The sequence below is a fragment of the Symphalangus syndactylus genome, chromosome 23, assembly GCF_028878055.3.
Source record: "Symphalangus syndactylus isolate Jambi chromosome 23, NHGRI_mSymSyn1-v2.1_pri, whole genome shotgun sequence".
NCBI lineage: Eukaryota > Metazoa > Chordata > Mammalia > Primates > Hylobatidae > Symphalangus > Symphalangus syndactylus.
Window position 1 is genome coordinate 27,768,554 of NC_072445.2, and position 21,584 is coordinate 27,790,137.

Below are 21,584 nucleotides of genomic sequence, written 5' to 3' on the forward strand. Positions count from 1 at the left end.
GTCACTTTTGACATCAAAGTAGAACTGCTTTTACTTTTGAGAAAGTGTCCTGTTAACACAATTACTCTACCTTCTGCTTATTACTTCTCCATAGGGTATTATTTATAGACTTTCGTGTTTGCCTTTTGCAGCCTCCATTCCACAATTTTCTCCCAATAACCCCAGTTTTTAGATGAGCATCAATTATTCAAAAAATTTTCAATATCTTCTGTGTGGGGCTCCATACCTCTGCTACCTGCTTGAGCACCTGACTCAAGCCAAAGCCAGTCTAAACTATCCAACATTATTGTAGTCACACTATCCGTTTCACATGTTAAAATGTGACCTAAGGTAGTCTAACTGGAATAAACCTTTACATTTCCACGGGGGCTACTAGGAAAGAGGCTTGCCATTTCCAGTGGATTTAAAACTACAAAGATGGAGTTTCTGCAGCCATTTTGGCACCACAATGAAAGTTTTTGTTTAAGAGAAGAAGCCCAAAATGAAGTGAAGCCAAGAAATGAAGAGAGAGAGAGAGAAAGAGAATACTAGAAACGGATGATATCATGTTAACACCTTTGTATAGCTGAATCTAAAACTGGACTTTTCTGTAATGCTGGACAATAAATACCTTTTTGTCCAAGCCAGTTTGGTCTGAATTTCTCTTACTTGTAGCAAAGAAGGCTAACTGAAATGGATTTAGGCATGAATCCACCAGGCAATTCTCTTAATATGGAAATCATTGCAACCACATGGTACGAATTGAAAATGCCATATTCTTATTAATACCGTTTCAGACCATCTGACCATCTGCTCTGAGAAACAGACCATTTTCTCTGAGATGGGTGCTTAACTTAAATCAGACAATTATAAACCTTTTTCCAGGATTCAAAATTGGGGCCAGAGATAATGAGGCAAAGTCACCTCTAGTAGCAATGTTTTCAGCCATGTGGCACAAGCATGTCTGATTGAATAAAACCTAGAAGGAGAAGAGAAGCAAAGTCTAGAAACATGTGGACTTTTCAATAAATTCCTTTTCCCCAAGCCAGCTTGAGAACAGATTAAGACAAACAACAAGAAAGTGATTAAGCAAGAATTAAATCCAAGTCTGTTGGATCCCAAGGCATATTACATCATTACTTTAATACAGTGATACTTCCTTATGTTTGCTTAATGCCTGCTATGGTGCTTGGTAAAGTGAATCATTTTTGTTAGATTTGTATGCTACACTTACATTTGATAAACTGTTTCCAAAAGGATTTATCTAAAACTGTGTAGGAATCCCTGGAACAAATGTCACTTGGTTATATTTTCTATTACCCACTTTACTGGAGAAGCGCCCTGGCTATAAGGATGGCATTTGTGTCTGTTTCCTATTGGGAATACCCTTTGGGGCCATATTGCACTCCCTGTAATCCTGCTCTCAGGTAAAATTTCATATATTGGACAGCATCAAGTGATTCTATATTGAGAAGTAAATGCATGATAATGAAAAGGAAAAAAGGCTTAGAATGGGAAGAGTCTACCTGCTCTTTTGCAGAAAGGCCACAACTTTTAATAGAGCAATTTTTTAACAAATATTTTTTTCTCCTCCATAATTGAAAAAGTGTCTTTAGTCTGAAATTCCAACACCGGCAGACTCTGAGTGATATGTATCATTTTTATGACCATAACTAGGTCCAGTGATAAGGTATAATATAATTTCTGTAATTTATTTCTTTTTCTACTTCAGCCTGTAATGATCTGGAGAAGAAAATTAAAAAGTTGTATTTACATTAAACTTCTAGTCTTACACGCTCTATTTAAGTTCCTTGGAGAAAGAAAAAAAAGTTCCTGAAAATGAGTGATTAATGCATCCAAGAAAGGCATATTGAGGGGTCAGCTCACAAACAGGCATTTTTATAGAGAGGGTCTGAAATAAATTTTTAGAACCTACTTCTGTCTCAATTTAATCGTTATGGAGTGGGTAAGTAGTATACTTTGTCCAAGAGGTTTAGACCTAGTTTTTCTTCATTTTTTGTAGCAACTTATAAAAATATCTGAAGAGGAACTGAGTTAAATTTTTAAAATTCTGTATCTCCTGCCGTTCTGATAGTAATCTTCACCCATTCTTACCTAAGGGGCAGGAGTGTCTCTAAGGAAATCTTACTCCCGTTTTTCTCCATAAGACTAGCAATCAGAGGGCAGGGTCTCTTGGGAAAGCAGGTTAAAGTGGAAAAGCTGATGAGAATCCTCAGGATGGAGTTTCTTTCTCAGTGAGCTTCTCAAACATAAATATGTTTCAGTTGATAATTTGGAATAAGTGTTTAATGGAGCAAAAGTTATCAGGGAGGAACATTCTCTAATGAATTTCAATAGATAATACACAGATTTTTCTATTCTATTTTTTTCTGCCATATCAACTTTCAGTAGGCCTGATGCAAGAGAGAGAACCTGAACAACAAAAAAATGCTAACTTAATTTCACAGAGAACCAGGATATATATATGTAGTTTTAGGGGAATGTTCTCATTTCTCATTTTTTAGCAATAAATGTTAGCTACTTATTTAGCATCCACTTTTTTTTGACTCTTGAGATATCTCTATTAGAATAACTGAAATGAAATTATAAGGAAGTAGAAGAGCCTTTGAATGTGTTGCAGAAGCTGTCTTTATCATCATATTTTTAACAGGGAATTGAAAAATAAAGATGTGAGGATCATCTTTTATGTTCTGCAACCTGAATATCTGAATCTGAAAGCAATTAATTTTTACCTAATTGCAGTTAATTCTGGTCTAGATTGTGAAAATAAGTTTTCAAACAAATTCCTTACAATAGTCTATGTTGCAGCATACTGGCTCAATCCTAACCTCTACTATTATAATTTAATACAAAAATACGGACTTGGCAGAAAAATTAAGATAGCATCAAAAAACGGGCATAGAACTCTTCTTTCACAATGCCCATGTCCCACTGCCCCCACTCCCACTGACTGGATTCAAGCTCTGTTTCTCTCTGGAAATGCAAGGTTAGTATAAATATCTAAGGGCACACATTTGATTCCTTCTCTTTCACAGCTCCCTGTGAGAATGCTCAGCTGAACTTTATCACAACAGTGCAAGACACAAAGGAACTCAGGGCTTCTCTGGAGCCAGAGCAGGTGAGGGGTGGGGAGCCCATCCAACTCCTCACTGCCTGCCTATTCTCCTTGTCTGGAGCTTGGTCATGAACCTTCACTGCCACCTGTTTACCCGTTGACAATCTCTTCTGTACCCCCAGAGTCCTTTAGGAATTTACAAGGACATAAGGACATGATGAAGTCACTCATATGTGTTAATAAGAATTCATATCGATTTCAGTCTAGAAAGAGATGTTAAATATAATAATCATAATAGCTAACCCTTGTGTTGCTATTACTATGGGTCAAGTAGTATCCTAGCACAAAATTATACATTTTAATAATGTGTGTGGGTTATAATTAATTATAGAGTATGACTAAGGCTGATAAAGTTAGCATTTATTTTCTTTTGTGTGTGTTTCTGTGCTATGGAGTCCAGAACACTAAAATATATTTTCCATAGTCTGAAGCCATGGTTTTGGATAAAAGCTAGTTTCTACCAATTAGATGTATTCATATGAGATTTTGAAAGCAAAATAAAACTGAAGCTCTATTTTTGCTGCTGCTTCTACAGGCAAACCATGTTGTAGTGATATTGAAAGGTGACAGTGTGCTGGCAGTCCTCACAGCCCTCGCTCGCTCTCGGCGCCTCCTCTGCCTGGGCTCCCACTTTGGCGGCACTTGAGGAGCCCTTCAGCCCACTGCTGCACTGTGGGAGCCCCTTTCTGGGCTGGCCAAGGCCAGAGCCGGCTCCCTCAGCTTGCAGGGAGGTGTGGAGGGAGAGGCGCGAGCAGGAACCGGGGCTGTGTGCGACGCTTGCGGGCCAGCTGGAGTTCCGGGTGGGTGTGGGCTTGGCGGGCCCCGCACTTGTAGCAGCCGGCCAGCCCTGCCTGCTCCAGGCAATGAGGGACTTAGCACCCGGGCCAGCGGCTGCAGAGGGTGTACCGGGTCCCCCAGCAGTGCCAGCCCACAGGTGCTGTGCTCGATTTCTCACCGGACCTTAGCTGCCTTCCCACGGGGCAGAGTTCGGGACCTGCAGCCGGCTATGCCTGAGCCTCCCACCCCCTCCATGGGCTCCTGTGCGGCCGAGCCTCCCTGACGAGCGCCGCCCCCTGCTCCATGGCGCCCAGTCCCATCGACCACCCAAGGGCTGAGGAGTGCGAGCACATGGCACGGGACTGGCAGGCAGCTCCACCTGCAGCCCCGGTGCAGGATCCACTGGGTGAAGCCAGCTGGGCTCCTGAGTCTGGTGGAGATGTGGAGAACCCTTATGTCTAGCTCAGGGATTGTAAATACACCAATCAGCACCCTGTGTCTAGCTCAGGGTCTGTGAATGCACCAATCGACGCTCTGTATCTAGCTGCTCTGGTGGGGCCTTGGAGAACCTTTATGTCTAGCTCAAGGATTGTAAATACACCAAGCGGCACTCTGTATCTAGCTCAAGGTTTGTAAACACACCAATCAGCACCCTGTGTTTAGCTCGAGGTTTGTGAATGCACCAATCGACACTCTGTATCTAGCTGCTCTGGTGGGGCCTTGGAGAACCTTTGTGTCAATACTCTGTATCTAGCTGATCTGATGGGGACGTGGAGAACCTTTATGTCTAGCTCAGGGATTGTAAACGCACCAATCAGGGCCCTGTCAAACCAGACCACTCGGCTCTACCAATCAGCAGGATGTGGGTGGGGCCAGATAAGAGAATAAAAGCAGGCTGCTGGAGCCAGCAGTGGCAACCCGCTCGGGTCCCCTTCCACACTGTGGAAGCTTTGTTCTTTTGCTCTTTGCAATAAATCTTGCTACTGCTCACTCTTTGGGTCTACACTGCTTGTATGAGCTGTAACACTCACTGCGAAGGTCTGCAGCTTCACTCTTGAGCCAGCGAGACCACGAACCCACCAGAAGGAAGAAGCTCCGAATACATCTGAACATCAGAAAGAACGAACAACTCCAGACGTGCCACCTTAAGAGCTGTAACACTCACCACGAGGGTCCGCAGCTTCATTCTTGAAGTCAGTGAGACCAAGAACCCACCAATTCTGGACACAATATGGCTATTCATAATAGTTTTTCCTTTGATACCTGAATTGTTGTAACAATGGTATACCCTTGAATTCAATAATTATAGTGATAGCCTCCTGATTGCTACCTTTCTAGCTCTTCAAATGATAGGACCTGTTTCCTTGCACTAAATTCCTTTCTTCTTAAAAAAATTTAGTGTAATTCCTGTTTGAGTTGGAACTTGACTAATACCATATTAGATACCGTGAATGTCATCATGCAATAGACCTGTAGGAAAGGACATCTGTAACTGGTATCTAACCTGGTAGGATCTGAAGACAAAGCTAACTGGCTTGCAGTTGGAAAATAAAATATTGGCCCACAGAATGCAAAGGCAAAAAAGTTACTTAAATTATTGTTAGTGATTGCCTGTAAAAACATTCCCATGGAAGGCAGGTTAAGTGAGGGTAAATATAGGACATAGTGTGAATGGGGATCACAGGTACTGTGGAGTGGGTAGATTCTCACAACATTGTCAAAATAAAAAAAGATTATTTAAAGAGGATGAAAAGAAAAGCCACAGACTGGGAGAAAATATTTACAAAATTTATATCTGATAAAGGACTGTCATCCAAAATATCCAGGAACATTTAAACTCCAAGAACATTAAACAATAAGGAATCAAAGAACCTGCTAAAGAATGGGCAAGAGATCTGAACAGACACCCATCTCACCAAAACAAAATACCGATTGCAAATAAGCACATCAGAAGATGCTCTATGTCATATGTCATCAGAAAACTGCAAATTAATCAGCATAATATAACACTCTACACCTATTAGAATGGCCAAAATCTAGAACACTGACACCACCAAATGCTTGTGAGGATGTGGAGCCACAGGAACTCTCATTTGTTATTGTTGGGAATGCAAATGATACAACCACTTTGGAAGACACTTTGGTAGTTTCTTACAAAGCTAAATATATCTTACCATATGATCCAGAAATCATGTTTCTTAGTATTTACACAAAGGAGTTGAAAACATACGTTCACACAAGAAACTCTGTATATATGTTAACAGCAGCTTTTTTCATAATTGCCAAAACTTGGAAGCAACCAAGATTTCCTTCTGTAGATGAGTGAATAAATAAACCGTGCTGTGTATCCAGACAATGGAAGAATATTCCATCCTAAAAAATTAAAAAATGAATTGTGAAAGAAAATGGGAGAAACTTAAATGCCTATTATTAAGTTAAGAAGCCAATCTGAATACATACTATATAATTCCAGATGAATGTCATTTTAGAGAAGGCAAAACTATGGAGACAGTAAGATAAGCAGTTGCCAGGGGTTAGGGAGGAGGGAGTGATGAATAGGCAGAGAGTGGAAATTTTTTAGGGTAGTGAAACTATTCTGTATAATACCAACATGGTGGATACATGTTCTTATATATTTTTCCAAACCCACAGAATATACGTCCCTAAGAGTGAACTCTAGTATAAACTATGACCTTTGAGTGATAATGATGTTCCAGTGTAGGTTTATCAGTTATAACAAATGTAACACTCTGGTTTAGGATGTCCATAGTGGGAAACCAATGCACCTGTGAGGATAGGGGAGCATAATAGAATTCTCTTTGCTTTCTGCTGAATTTTGCTGTGAACTTAAAACTTCTCTAAAAATAGAGTATATTTAAAAAAACAAAAACAAAAGAAAAATTCATAACTCTTTGCATGATCAGAGGACTAGGGATTTTCTATCGATGGTCTAAAGAATCTCACAGCTAATATTTCTGAAAATGAGACAGAGTCAGATACAATGGATTAATGAAACAATGTAAATTGAATTAATAGCCTCACTGTATCTTTTATGTGAATTTTTGGATATCTATTGCGAAAGATAGAAATACTAAGAAATTGAATTTGAGTATTTTGATAAATAAGTCTGAGCACTGTGAACCAAAATGTTCTATTGAGTCCTCCTTGATAGCAAGAGTGTTTTTTTTTTCTTGTTGTCTTGGTGTGCTAGTCTGACCTGCATGAAGACTCTTCAGTGACATCAACTAATATATTTTCTTGAGGAGACATGAACTTTCCTCATGCCCATGTCTTACCACTCATGCCTCCAACATGCTCCTCTACCTCCTACTTGGCCCTGAAGGCCAAATACAAGGTATGACCCAAAACAATTACAAAATTTTTCTAAATTATGCCTGTAGAAACTTGAGAAATGTGAGAATTGATTCTAAGAGTTCCAGAGCTAGGAAAAAGGAACATAGGTTTCAATTAAGTTGAGTTTAATATGGGAGCACATGCCAGAGAGATTATGGATTTGTTGTACTAGCCCAAGTGGGTGAGAGTGTCCCCATATGCTTTTTGGTTGACTAAAGTCTGCATTCAGTGGTGACCTGCACTAAATACAGCTCAAGTACGGCAAGCCCCAATAGGAGAATTATAGGGCAAGACACAGGGTCATGAACAAAAAGCCATGACCTCCTTTACAGATGACTATCCCATTTTGAGAAACAGTTCCTGGCTTGACATTGGTTCCTGATAGAAGCCAACTGCCTGACCACGAGACATCAAGTGATCACGTGACTAAACGACCACTATCCGAGCCACAAAGTCACAAAGTTAGGTAGCAGCAGCAGCATTCTATTTGAAAGTGAAAATTCAATTAAAAAATGGTCAAATTCAAGAAATCATACAATACCAGCCAATAACAATGAAACAAGCAGTACGAACAATAACAAATTAGAAAATTTTAAAAATAAAAAATATAATAGATAATAGAAAAAAATAATTACAAAAGCAAATAATTTTAAAAAGAAAAAGAATAGCAATCATAACAATCAAATGCCTAGGAATAAAGATAACAAGAAATGAGCTGGGCTGATATTTTAAAAAATCAATTTCTTTGGAAAAGCTTAGTGTTCAAAGACATTAGTTTTAAAGAAAAAATATACAGGTAAATACTAAGGTAAGCATTGGGTAAGCTATCAATTTTTGTCAAATTCAGCTATAATTTTACTAGAATACTAATATGAATACAGAAGAAAGAATGAGAGAGATAGCAGAGAGAGTCATAAAAGGAGGGAATTAATGTTTCAGGATGAGAAGCTTCAACACCTTAATATGTACATTGTTACCAAAGGTAAACTAAATGAATTTCTCCAAAAATGGCAGTAGATATGAGTTCCTTTTTCATCATTCTTTTTCTATTTTTTGTAATTTTTGTCTGTCTTCTTTTGAAGTAAGGGATTTGACAAAGTGGTCATTTAGGTAAAGACATTCGTTGAGTAACCAAGTTACTTGTGAGAAAGAGATCAATAAATATTATAAGGTGCTAGCAAGTAAATCACTGTGGTATATTGACATAGAAATAGAAACACATTAGCAAACAAAATGTAAAGTCCAGAAACAGGTCCAATATAGATATGAGAATTTAATATTAGATATATCTGACATTACCAATAAGTGGAATAAAAATGGATTACTGAATAAATGGTTTGAGGATATTTGACTATCCACTGGGGAAAAAAAAGTATCTTTTGCAAATACAGGAGAGAAAAAATGAATTTCGGAGAAATTAAAAATTTAGAGAAAAAGTAGAACTGTAAATGTCGTGTACTCGAACTGCAAATGTTCAAGGATATGTTTATAATCGTAGGTTAGAAATAGCCTTTTTGTTCTGACTTCAAGGTGCACATTTTTTTAAATGCTGTATTTGGTTCATATTTTTAAATTATATTTTTCAGAAGACAAGAACAAAGTTGAAAAATCAATGAAGAAGTGAAAATATGTATATTTATTTTAAGTGTTACAAAATGTGACTCTCCTTAGAATATGAAGAGTCTCTACAAATTATTAAAAGAATGACAAATAGCCCAAAAGTAAAACAAAGAATTTAACTTTGAGAAGATGTTTGTCCTTTTCTTTTGTACAAATGATAACAGAAGTAAATATAAATATCAAATAAAACAGATGAAGGGTTGCTATTAACTATGGGAATGTAAATCAAAATAAGAAAATATGGCTTTGGATAAAATTGAAAATCTTTTTCATGCCTCGTATTATTAAAGGTGATGGGAAACAGACACACTCATACAGTTGGGTTGGGGGTACAAATTGGCTAAAAATTACAGAAGGACAATTTTGATAAGTGTAACAAAGGTAAAATGTGACTAATCAATTATAGATCTAGGAATGTCTTAAAAGGATACTAATAGAATATGTTCAAGATGTTCAGGACTATTCATCATAACACTGATAGCAATAGTTAAAAATTTTAAATATTCGTCTATGAAGAATTAAAAATGTACAATATATCCTTAATATAAACTAGTCTTTAGCTGTGAAAAAATAAGATATAGCTGTTCCTTATATACACAAATGGAGACATGTATACAATAAAGGCAAGAAAATATGGTGCAGTATAGTAAATATGTATACACATAGGTAAATTCATACACATAGGTGTCATAAATATTTTATATATATAAAATTCTCGTATGATATATATTAGACTGGGAATAGTAATTTATATTACTGTTGGGATTTGAGGGGAACATGTTACTCTATTACTAATTTTTGTAAAAATCTGTTTTACATATATAACTGTAAAATTAAAACAAGTATTTTAGTTATTGGGAAATGAACCTCATTCCTAACTAATCCAGTACTGTTGAGAATAATATTAAGTAACATTTATTGATATCCAATTGTGAAGCACTCTTGTCAAGTTTTTGTTTGTTTTTTGTTTTGCTTGTTTCTTTGTTTGTTTGAGACAGAGTCTCATTGTGTCACCCAGGCTGAAGTTCAGTGGCACGATCTTGGCTCACTGCCAGTTCCACCTCCTGAGGTTCACACCATTCTCCCACCTCGGCCTCCCCAGTAGCTGGGACTACAGGTGCCTGTCACCATGCCTGGCTAATTTTGTTTCTGTATTTTTAGTAGAGACGGGGTTTCACCGTGTTAGCCAGCATGGTCTTGATCTCCTGACCTTGTGATCCGCCAGCCTCCGTCTCCCAAAGTGCTGGGATTACAGGCGTGAGCCACCACGCCCGGCCTCTTCTCAAGTATTTTACATGCCTAATCTCATTACTCCTAACAATAGCACTGGGAGTAAACTCCCCAGATTTCAGAGAAGAAAAATGAGTCGCACAATACTTTAAAAGTTTGCTTGATTGACCGGACACTGTGGTTCATGCCTGTAATCCCAGCACTTTGGGAGGCCGAGGCAGGTGTATCACGAGGTCAGGAGTTGGAGACCAGCCTGGCCAACATGGTGAAACCCCGACTTTACTAAAAATACACACACACACACACACACACACACAAATTAGGCATGGTGGCGAGCGCCTGTAATCCCAGCTACTAGGGAGGCTGAGGCAGGAATGGCTTGAGATTGCAGTAAACTGAGATCACACCACTGCACTCTAGCCTGGGCAACGGTGCAAGACTCCATCTCAAAAAAAAAAAAAAAAATGTTTGCTTGATCAAACAACTAGGAAGCTTGGGAGCCAGGATTCAAAACTAAGCTGTTCGACCCAAGAGTTATTTTCTAAACATCTATCTTGTATTGAGGGTGAATAAAAAATATCATACTTTATTTATAAGATGGAGTTAAGAGGTGTCCTGTCCTCACCCCAAAGATGCATCTTCTTTATTTAGATGATGGCACAACCTTTGTTAGAAAATATGCAGGAAACCAGTGCTTACATAGTCACATAGACTGACATAGGCCAGGCATGGTGGCTCATGCCTGTAATCCGAACACTTTGGGAGGCCGAGGTGTGAGGATTGCTTGAGGCCATGAGTTCGAGACCAGCCTGGGTAACATAGCAAGATCCCATCTCTACAAAAATAAAAAATAAAATTAGTGGAACGTGATAGTGCATGCCTGTAATCCCAGCTACTCGAGAGACTGAGACAGAAGGATTGCTTGAGCCCAGGAGTTTGACATTACAGTGAGCTGTGATTGTACCACTGCATTCCAGCCTGGCCAACAGAGCAAGATTCTGATCTCTCAAAATAATTAAAATTAAAAAGAACTGACATATTTAATTGTAGTGTAAGCTAGATTCTCCCTATAGTTCTCACCTATTGATCTAAGTTCTAATGTCTAAAACAACAATGAATCAAAAATAAATATACACCTTTTATATGGTAGTCTTTCAATCCCTGGATGAATAGATAAATAGATTTCTTCTTTGTCTTAACTTCATGCTAAATAAACATATCTTTATTTCTAATATAATATTGTTTCAAAATTGTACAGTCTCGTATCCTTCCTGGATATGCCAGTTCGTCAAGTCAATAATCTGGAGGAGACAATTCCTTTCCTTTCACTACGGTCCTTAGGCTGAACAAAACGAGTGGAATGGCAAGTACACAGAAAAAATAAATACAATCTCAGAGTCATATAAAAATACAGTTAGCCCTTTCCACTGCCAAAATGCACAGACACCAAAATTCACTGAAACACAATCATTAAAGTAGCATCTGACAGCATCGGTGCATGTGAAGATTTGCAATGGATGTTTTCTAGAGTAAAGAGAGACCAGTATTAAAGGAATTCATTTGTCTAAAAGCAAGCAAGCAAACAAATGGAAGGCACCTCCTGTATAGTGCGGGGTTAGTGGAATATACAGGAAATTAGAAGCAATAAAAAGCACAGTATATCCGTGATGCTAGAAAGTATTCTTGTAGAAATTACTCATGTATTCACTATACATTGATCATCTTGCATGTGCCATACACTATACCAATATCCCAAAGAGCTGATAATCCGGTGGGAGCAGATGGATGCATATAAGTAAACCAAAGTGCAATGAAAGGTGGGAATACAAGTATAGACAAAGTACTGTTGGAGCCCTGAGAAGGCACATGTACTTGCCCAAGAAGGTGGAGTTTGTTGGTAGAGAAATAAGAACCCATAATCAAGAATTATAATTATATTGAGGAAGAAGTTTAGAAGTCATTCCCAAGTTGGGAGCAATAGGGTGATGAAATGAAAATTGCAACTCGGGAAATATTTGTACGACTGGGTATAGGGATAAGCAGAAACAGGGAGACAGTCTGCGGCCTTTTTCAAAATAAACAAATGCTCACTAGAACTTAAACTAAAACTATATAAATGGAGAAAAAGTATAGAGTCAAACATCAGAGTTGGGAAAACAAAGAGTATATTTAAACCTAGTTAAATTATAATGTAGAATTTTAATCTAAATGTTTACTTAGGCAGCCAAATTACCAACTATATTGGTTTTCTTTTGCTGATGCAATAAATGACCAAGAATTTCATGGTTTAAAACAGCACAATTTTATTATCTTCTAAATCTGTAGATCAGAAATTTGACATGGATCTCATTGGGCTATGATCAAGGGGTCAGTAAGGCTATGTATTTTTCTGGAGGCTTGAGAGGACAGTCCATTCCCTGTCTTTTCTAGCTTCTAGGGGTCACCCACTTTCTTTGGTGTATGGCCCCTTCCTCCAGCAACAACTGGTGGAGTCCTCATGCTGCCACCTTCTGATTCTTCCTCTTCTGCTTCCCTCTTCCACTTTTAAGGACTCCTGTGATTATATTGAGCTCACTTAGATAAACCAGGATAATTTTGCTGCTTTAATATCAACTGATTAGCAATCTCTATCTACAACCTTAATTTTTCTTTGCCAAATAACCTAACATACAGAATAGGACTTGAATATCCCTGGGGGCTGTTGTTATACTTTCCATCCCAGCAAACCAGTGAATCTTAATAGCTCTAATACAGACTAAATATACAATGATAACATTTATTTAAAAACATGACTTCTTTTTGTCAAACTGAAATACAATGGTTACCCCTTATCCACAGGGAATACATTCCACAAGCCCCAGTGGATACCTGCAAACTGAGAATACTGAACTGAATATATACTATGTGTTTTTCCTACTCATACATACCTATGATTTAGGCACAGTGAAAGAATAGTGGCAATAACAAGTAGTAAAATAGAACAATCACAAAAATATGATAGCATCACTAGTCTTGTGCTTTGGGGCCATTATTAAGTAAAATAAGTGTTATTTGAACACAAGCACTGAAATATCATTATTGTTGATCTAATGACTGAGAGGGCTACTAAGTTACTAATGGAAAAGGAAAGTCTACAATGTGGATCTGCTGGACAGATAATTCATGTCCAGAGGAGGAGAGTGCAGGATAGCCAAAATTTCATCATGCTACTCAGAGTAGCACAATTTAAAACTTGTGACTTGTTTATTTCTGTAATTTGCCATTTGAATTTTTTTTTTTTTGGACAGTGAGTGACTGAAACCATGGAAAGTGGAACCATGGTAAAGGGAGACAACTGTTTAGGAATACTTAAAATAATAGATCAGGCCGGGCACGGTGGCTCTCGCCTGTAATCCCAGCAATTTGGAAGCCAAGGCGGGTGGATCCCTTGAGGTTAGGAGTTCGAGACCAGCATGGCCAACGTGGTTAAACCTCGTCTCTACTAAAAATACAAAACTTAGTAGGGCATAGTGGTGCATGCTTGTAATCCCAGCTATTTGGGAGGCTTAGACATGAGAATCGCTTGAACCTGGGAGGCAGAGGTTGCAGTGAGCCGAGATCATGCCACTGCACTCCAGCTTGGGTGATAGAGCGAGACTTTTTCTCGATAATGAGAATAATAATAATAGTTCAAATAATTGCAGGCAGAATGAATTAAGTTGGTATACAAATAAGATCATATAAGAATTTTGGACCTCCTGAAAGAAGTTTAATGCTCTAACATCTTCATGAACCAAGCTGCTTTTATTTCAAAGATTCTAAAAGCTACACATTAAAAATTATTTACAAGAAATAGGGAAATAAAAGTCTGTGAGCACTAGAAAAGGGATCTTTATAATGTTAAATCTATTTCTCCATCAACACTGACAAGTTATAGTTATTAGAATATGGATTTCAAAGATTAAAGGAAACAAATTTTAGGCTGGGTGCGGTGGCTTACGCCTGTAATCCCAGCACTTTAGGAGGATGAGGCAGGTGGATCACGAGGTCAGGAGTTCGAGACCAGCCTGGCCAAGGTGGTGAAACCCCATCTCTACTATGTAAAAATACAAAAATTAGCTGGGTGTGGTGGTGGGCACCTGTAATCCCAACTACTCGAGCTCGAGAGGCTGAGGCAGGAGAATCATTTGAACCCAGGAGGTGGAGGTTGCAGTGAGCCGAGATGGCGCCACTGCACTCCAGCCTGGGTGACAGAGTGAGACTCTATCTCAAAAGAAAAAAAAAAAAAAATTTAAATGTAGACACTCATTAATTGCCAGAATTTTTTAAATGTGTCTTCTGAGTCATTCATCCTGTAGAAATGGCACATAATTTTATTTAGATAAAAAATAAGCAGTCCAATGAACTTGAGCTATAAAATTCATAGTAGAGCCATTTCAACAAACTTATTTTGAAGTGGTAGTGTAAGATCCAACTTTATATATTTATAAAGATAGTTATTCAATTTTTATAATTTGATATTCTAACTAAGGAAACCATTTCCAAGTCAGCCTCAAATGGAATGATGCTGAAGATATATTTAACGGATTTAAATGACAAAAGGTTTTCTCCTAAGGAAAATTCAGCTGAATGATCTTATGAAAATGAGTTCATAATTGATGTTTGTAGGCCACAGTGAAAAATTATAAGATTGACATAAATATTTTAGAATTAAAAAGCATATTAGCTAAAATCAGATGTGATAATTAAAACTTGAAAAGTAGCTTAAGATAGAGAAGAAACGCAATGTATCCAAGAGAGGAAAAAAGCTTAGTTGGAGGAATCCCTAAGCAGAGTGTAGAGGCTGGTTTGCCTTTATGGGCATTGGGAGAGCGGTTTCCATTTGATGTAAAGTGAACTCAGATCTCTGCGCACGTGCTCTCTCTGTCTCCACACACATAAACGCATGCATACGTGCGTGCACACACACACTTTAATTCTAGCACAAAATATTAATGACCTTGGTGAATGTGAGTCTTGAGAAGCAGCCAGCTGGATACAGAAGAGTGAAACACAGTGTGAATGAAAGACATTGAACAATGCTTTGAACCTGTGCCCAGTAAATTGAGCAATGAGTGACTGTATTTTTATAGATCATCTAATCTCTATTCTATAAATTATTTTGCAATCTAGTAATAATGGGCTAAGTGTGTGCGCTGTTCTGCGGTGGTCAGGTGAGAGAACATATAATCCCAAGACACTAAATTGGAGACACATTATGAATAATTAATATTTCTAACAGTATTTTGGGATTATCAGCTTGTTGGGAGATTAGTATGAATTATCATAATTTCTAACTTTCTGAAGAGTTCAGAAAGTGTTAGTTCTGAAATTGATAGACTTATAAACATTCCTAACACCCATAGCATTTTTCTACTGATGTTTTCTATGTTTACATAGATTTTCATGATTTTAAAATGCTTTTATAATCAGGCTCTTGAGAGAACAAATTAGCCCTGACACTTTAAACTTGTATAGCAGAAAGTTCCTGAGAAAACCAATGATGGGAAATTTCATGGGAAGTCATGAAGGAGACTTTTAGGGACTTACATAGTAAAATCACATTGGACCTAAAAGTCTTCCAAACAAACCCTTTCTTCATTCCACAGTGATCTCAAAGTTGTGATTTATCCAACATTTGGAGGTCATGGCCTCCTTTTCTTCCTATTTCTACTCTCACTATTCCCCCATACCTGATTGTATGTTTCCCCCTTGATTTTCCAGTATATACTCTGAAGAATATAGTAGACCATAGGTTTTGATGAGGGGTCAAGTAAAAGAGGACCCTTAAACATACTTGGCGGAAGTATAAATTGATACTCTTCGGTTGGTGCAAAAGTAATCACAATTTTTTGCCATTAAAAGTAACCATTATTACTTTTGCACAAACCTAATATATTTCTGAAAGACAATTTGTCAGTACCTATTGAAAATCTTATTTATTTATTTATTTGAAACAGGGTCTCACTCTATCATCCAGGCTGGAGTGGAGTGGTGCAATCATGGCTCACTACAGCCTCTACCTCCTGGGGTCAAGTGATCCTCCCACCTCAGTCTTCCGAGTAGCTGGGACTGCAAGTGCGTGCCACCACACTTGGCTATTTTTTAACATTTTTTTGGTAGAGAAGGAGTCTCTCCATGTTGCCCAGGCTGGTCCTGAATTACTGGACTCAAGTGATCCTCCTGTCTTGGCCTCCCTATGTGCTGGGATTACAGGCATGAGTCACCATACCCAGCCAAGAGGTTTTTATATGTTGACCCAGGAATTGCTATTCTGAGAATTTATCCCAAAGAAATAGAAATATGGACAGAGTATAGCTACAGTGGTGTTCATCACAAAATTGCTTCGAAAGCGAAATATTGGAAGGCAGCCTAAATTTCTAATACAGGACAAATTAGAAAATAAAGAAGAAACCATGGTACATTCATACAATTCATACCATGTAGTCATTAAAATTTTGTTGTGGTATAATATTTAATAAAATGCAAGATACTTAAGATATTATAGTAAAAACTAAGCTTAAAAATAATATGGTTCAGTGGCTTCTTAAATAAACTGTATATATGAAAGACATGAATATAGACAGGAACATTCTTAGAAGGAAATATGGCAAAATAAGTATAGAGTTCTCCAAAGTGGTGTGTTACATCATTTTAAAGTTTTCTCCATGTTAATTATCAGAATTTTCTGAATTCTTTATGAATAATAAAAACTGTAAATCGGGCATATAAAAGTGGGTATTGAAAGGGAATATAATAGAAAACCAATTTACAAATTATAACTTTGACAATACCAACCAACATTTCAACTAACAAGTTCTTTGAGGTCTATCTATTGTAGGTGCAGAGACAATGTTTTTTCATAGAAATACTATAACAGTTATTCATCAGTTCACTGAAGCAGGCTGACAATAAAATCTTATAAATATTATCAAGATAGCAAAGCCATGACCAAACAAGTATGTTCACTCTTGATTGCTGATGACAGTGGTGGAGATATTGAAGAGTTTGGTGAGGATCTGGTGTAGATAAAATATGAAATGGTATTTTTTTTTTAGTAAATGATATATATGTCTTCAATAGCAGCTACCTATACTGTAAATAAGGAATATTTGAGTACTACATTTATGAGCAATTACATACATTTTAGTTAAATGAAAAGATAGCTCTTGAATATTATTTTATTTATAATAAACTGCAAAACAAAACAGCACACACTAAGACTAAATTCATATTTTATTCTTAAGAAAAAGGAATTTTCTTTTTACCAAGTTTCTCAATTGTGATTCACATGTATTCAAACTAATTTAAAAATGACTTTTGATTATATTGCTATATTCAACCCATCCTTGAAAACAGTTAAGTCAATTCAAGTTAAATTAATAATGAGATGTCATATTTAAGATTTATCCTCCAGAATACCCATAAAAATAAGATTGTTATATGATCCAACCACTAAAAGGTTGATAAACAAAATATAAATATAAACATAAGAGTAAGGTATTATTAGAAGCCAAAAATTGATTTAAAAGATTTCTTATCATTAACATCAAAGACAATATTTCTAAACATTAAGAAATTTTTATGGCTCTAAAAATAAGATTGACCTTCTTTCATTTGCATTCTAACTTTTGTAATATGTGTGGCATATTGCTGCAAACAAGTCTGTCTGCTCAGAATAATCAGGAATAAATAATTCATCACAGATGCTGCAGATGTCGAGGACATCCTCTATTGTGCCTACCCTTTAACGAAAATAAACTCCAAAGCTGTTTGACTTGCTTCCAGTTCCTTCCAAACAGAGCCCAGCAAGAAACTGCCATTGATTTTTTTTAGAGCGAGTTGTGGAGACAGATCAATGTCAGGAAGAGTAAAAACGGATTTCACCTTGAAGAATTCAGAAAGTGTTAGTTCTGAAATGAATAGACTTATAAACATTCCTAACACCCACAGGCATTTTTCTTACTAATATGCTACTCATTGTATAAAGCCAACTGTGTAATAGTAATGGGAATACTTCTTTTTCCAGGCAAGGCTTAAGAGTAAAGTTCCTGCTTAATCTTTCTGAAATTCTTACCGTTATCTATCCCAGCTGCTTTGCTTGATTCTGTTTCTGCTGTTGATTTACTTTTGGGCTCAATATTAACATGTATAATAGGGTTTTGGCTTTTCTTTTATCCCAGGCACTCTAGCATAAAACGCTAGCATAGGTTCACCCTTATCTAAAAGTCTGGAGACTTTTAGATTTAAAGAAGTCACAAGCCCAGCTTCATGAGGCTATTAAATGATAGATCGATATTTGCTTAAATTTAAGTCTTACTATTTATTTATAGGAAGTAAGATTTATTGGTGGGCAGAAACAGGAGGGGGCACAGTGGAAAGTCTCATGAATGTAGCATCTGCCACTGGTCCAGGAGGCCACAGTTGAGGATGTATTAGGGTGGTGCAAAAGAAATTACTTTTAATGGCAAAACCCACAATTATATTTGACCCTACAGCCATCTGGGATGAGCTGCTTCTCAGCCACCATGCCTTCAAATTCATCTGACTTGAACTTGGTAAAGCCCCACTTCTCTGAGATGTGAATCATCTGCTGGTGAGGCAACTTGAACTTGGCCCTGTATAAGGCCTCAGTCACATGCTCCTTGTTCTGCAGTTTGGTGTGAATGGACATGTGAATTGGCTCATGTGAACACTGGCCACAGTGCCCTGCGGCTTTCCAAAGGCATCTTCCATACCCATCTGGGGCCTGTCAGCTCTAGCACAGGACAACATCTTGCTGTTGTGGATGACTTGGAAGGGGTGGAACCACACTTGGATATGAAAGCCAATTTTGCTGCAAGTTTTTATCATGTATCTGTTGGCCCAAATGTGGGCATCCTCCAGGGCTTCAGAGAAGAACTGCCACGTGGCCTCAGAGTGGAAACTCATCCATTTTTGCTTTCTTCTGTCCCAGGTCAAAAATGCGAATCTTGGCATCAGGGACACCTCTGCAGAAGCCAGACTTTGGGTATGTTTTGTTTTTACAGTATCAGTAATACCTAGTGGGGTGTTCCGTGGAGATACCAGAATTTTAAGTGGCATGCCAAATGAAAAGTGAGGAAGTCTTATTTAATGTACACTTTTTAACTTTATTTGTGGCATCAATATATTTTATACACTTGAATTTACATAGTGTATAAAATAAGCCTTTTTGGGTATCATCTCTTTCTACCAGTCTGCCAAATAGCAGAGGTATAGGTTGATTCAGTTAAGAATAGAATAACCTTGGTTAATAGGTGGTTGGCTGGTATCATAGATTTGTATATTTCTCATGATGCCAGTATTTCTCTGTTTTTTATTAACTACAATAATTAGAAAATACAGATTTTTGAGAAAATCCTAATTACTCTATGGATAAAGCTTGAAATAGAATCCTCTTAATAATGTAAACATAAATTATTTTAAGTCCATTATTTAAGCAAGAGTATCTCCTTTTAAAAATTATTAGTTTTCATTATTATTTTTAGAGAGAGGATTTTGTTCTGTTGCCCAGGCTGGAGTGCAGTGGTGCGATCATAGCTCACTGTAACCTCAAACTCCTGGGTTTAAGAAATCCTTCTGCCCCAGCCTCCTGAGTAACTAGGATTGCAACAGGTGGACTCATGCATTCCTTTTGCCTGGCTTCCGAAAGTGCTGGGATTGCAGACATGAGCCACCTTACCCAGCCCGCTTTTTAAAAATTGATTTTATCTTTAGAGTAGTTTTAGGTTTACAGCAAAATTGAGCAGAAGGTACAGAAATTTTCTGTATAACCCCTGCCTTGACACATACGTAGTCTTTTCCATTACAGCATCAACATCCCCCACCAGGGTGGCACATTTATTACAACTGATGAACCTACACTGACACATCTTTGTTACCAAACCATAATTTATATTAATTAGGGTTAACTCAGTGTTGTACATTCTATGAGTTTGGGAAAATGTATAAGGACAGGAATTCACCATTATAATATTACACAGAGTAATTTCACTGCCCTAAAAATGTTCTGTGTTCCACCTATTCATTCCTTCCACCCGCCTAGCCACTGGCAACCACTAATCTTTTTACTATCTTTATAGTCTTGCCTTTTCCAAAATGTCACATAGTTGGAATCATAGAGTATGTAGCCTTTTCCTATTGGCTTCTTTTACTTAGCAATATGCATTCATTTCTTTCATGTCTTTTCATGGCTTAATAACTCATTTTCTTTCAGTGTTGAATCACATTCCATTGTCTTTATGGGCTACACTTTACTTATCCTTTAATCTACTGAAAGATATCTTGGTTGCTTCCATGTTTTAGCAACTATGAAAAAAGCTGTTAGAAACGTTCATGTGTAGGTTTTTGTGTGGACATATGTTTTCAACTCTTTTGAGTAAGTATTTCTAAGTATTGAGAAATTATTGCATAATTTCTTAATAATAATTAGCAAGGAGCATGATTGCGGGGTCATATGGTAAGAGTATATTTAGTTTTGTAAGAAGCTGCCAAACTGTCTTCCAAAGTGGCCGTGCCATTTGCATTCCGACCAGCAGTAAATGAGAGTTCTTACTGCTCCACGTCCTCACCAGCATTTGGTGGTGTCAGTTTTCTGGATTTTGGTCTTTCTAATAGATGTGTCATTGGTTATTTAATTTGCAGTTTTCTGATGACATATGATGTAGAGCATCTTTTAATGTGCTTATTTGCCATCTGTATAATTTCTTTGGTGAGGTGGGTGTCTGTTCAGATCTTGTGCCCATTTCTGTTCGTTTTTTCCTGTCTCTCTCTCTCGCTTGCTCGCTCTCTCTCTCTATATATATATAGTCCCGGAACTTAAAAATATAGATATAATTATATATAAAAAATATATATTTTATATATAATTAATATATTTATATATAAATAATATATATTATATATTATAAATATATAATATATTTATATATTTTTTATATTTTTTATATTATATATATTTTTGAGTTCCAGGACACATGTGCAGAACGTGCAGGTTTGGTACGTAGGTATATGTGTACCATGGTGGTTTGCTGCACCTATTGACCCATTATCTAAGTTCCTCCCATTTCCCTCCAGCCCCCAATAGGCCCCAGTATGTGTCATTCCCTTCCCTGTGTCCATGTGTTCTCATTGTTCAGCTCCCACTTATGAGTGAGAATATGCAGTGTTTGGTTTTCTGTTCCTGTGTTAGTTTCCTGAGGATGATGGCTTCCAGCAACTTCCATGTCCCTGCAAAGAATAATGATCTCATTCCTTTTTATGTCTGCATAGTATTCCATGGGGTATATGTACCACATTTTCTTTATCCAGTCTATCATTGATAGGCATTGGGGTTGGTTCCATGTCTTTGCTACTGTAAATAGTGCTGCAATAAACATGTGTGTACATGTAACTTTATAGTAGAATGATTTATATTCCTTTGGGTATATGCCCAGTAATGAGATTGCTG

At 37.3% G+C, this 21,584-nt stretch overlaps 1 pseudogene; it reads right to left on the minus strand.

Annotated features, from left to right (window-relative positions):
* Positions 1–18,575: 18,575 nt before the first annotated feature.
* On the minus strand, positions 18,576–20,007 carry LOC129473111 (large ribosomal subunit protein uL16-like; annotated as a pseudogene).
* Between the last annotated feature and the right edge of the window lie 1,577 nt (positions 20,008–21,584).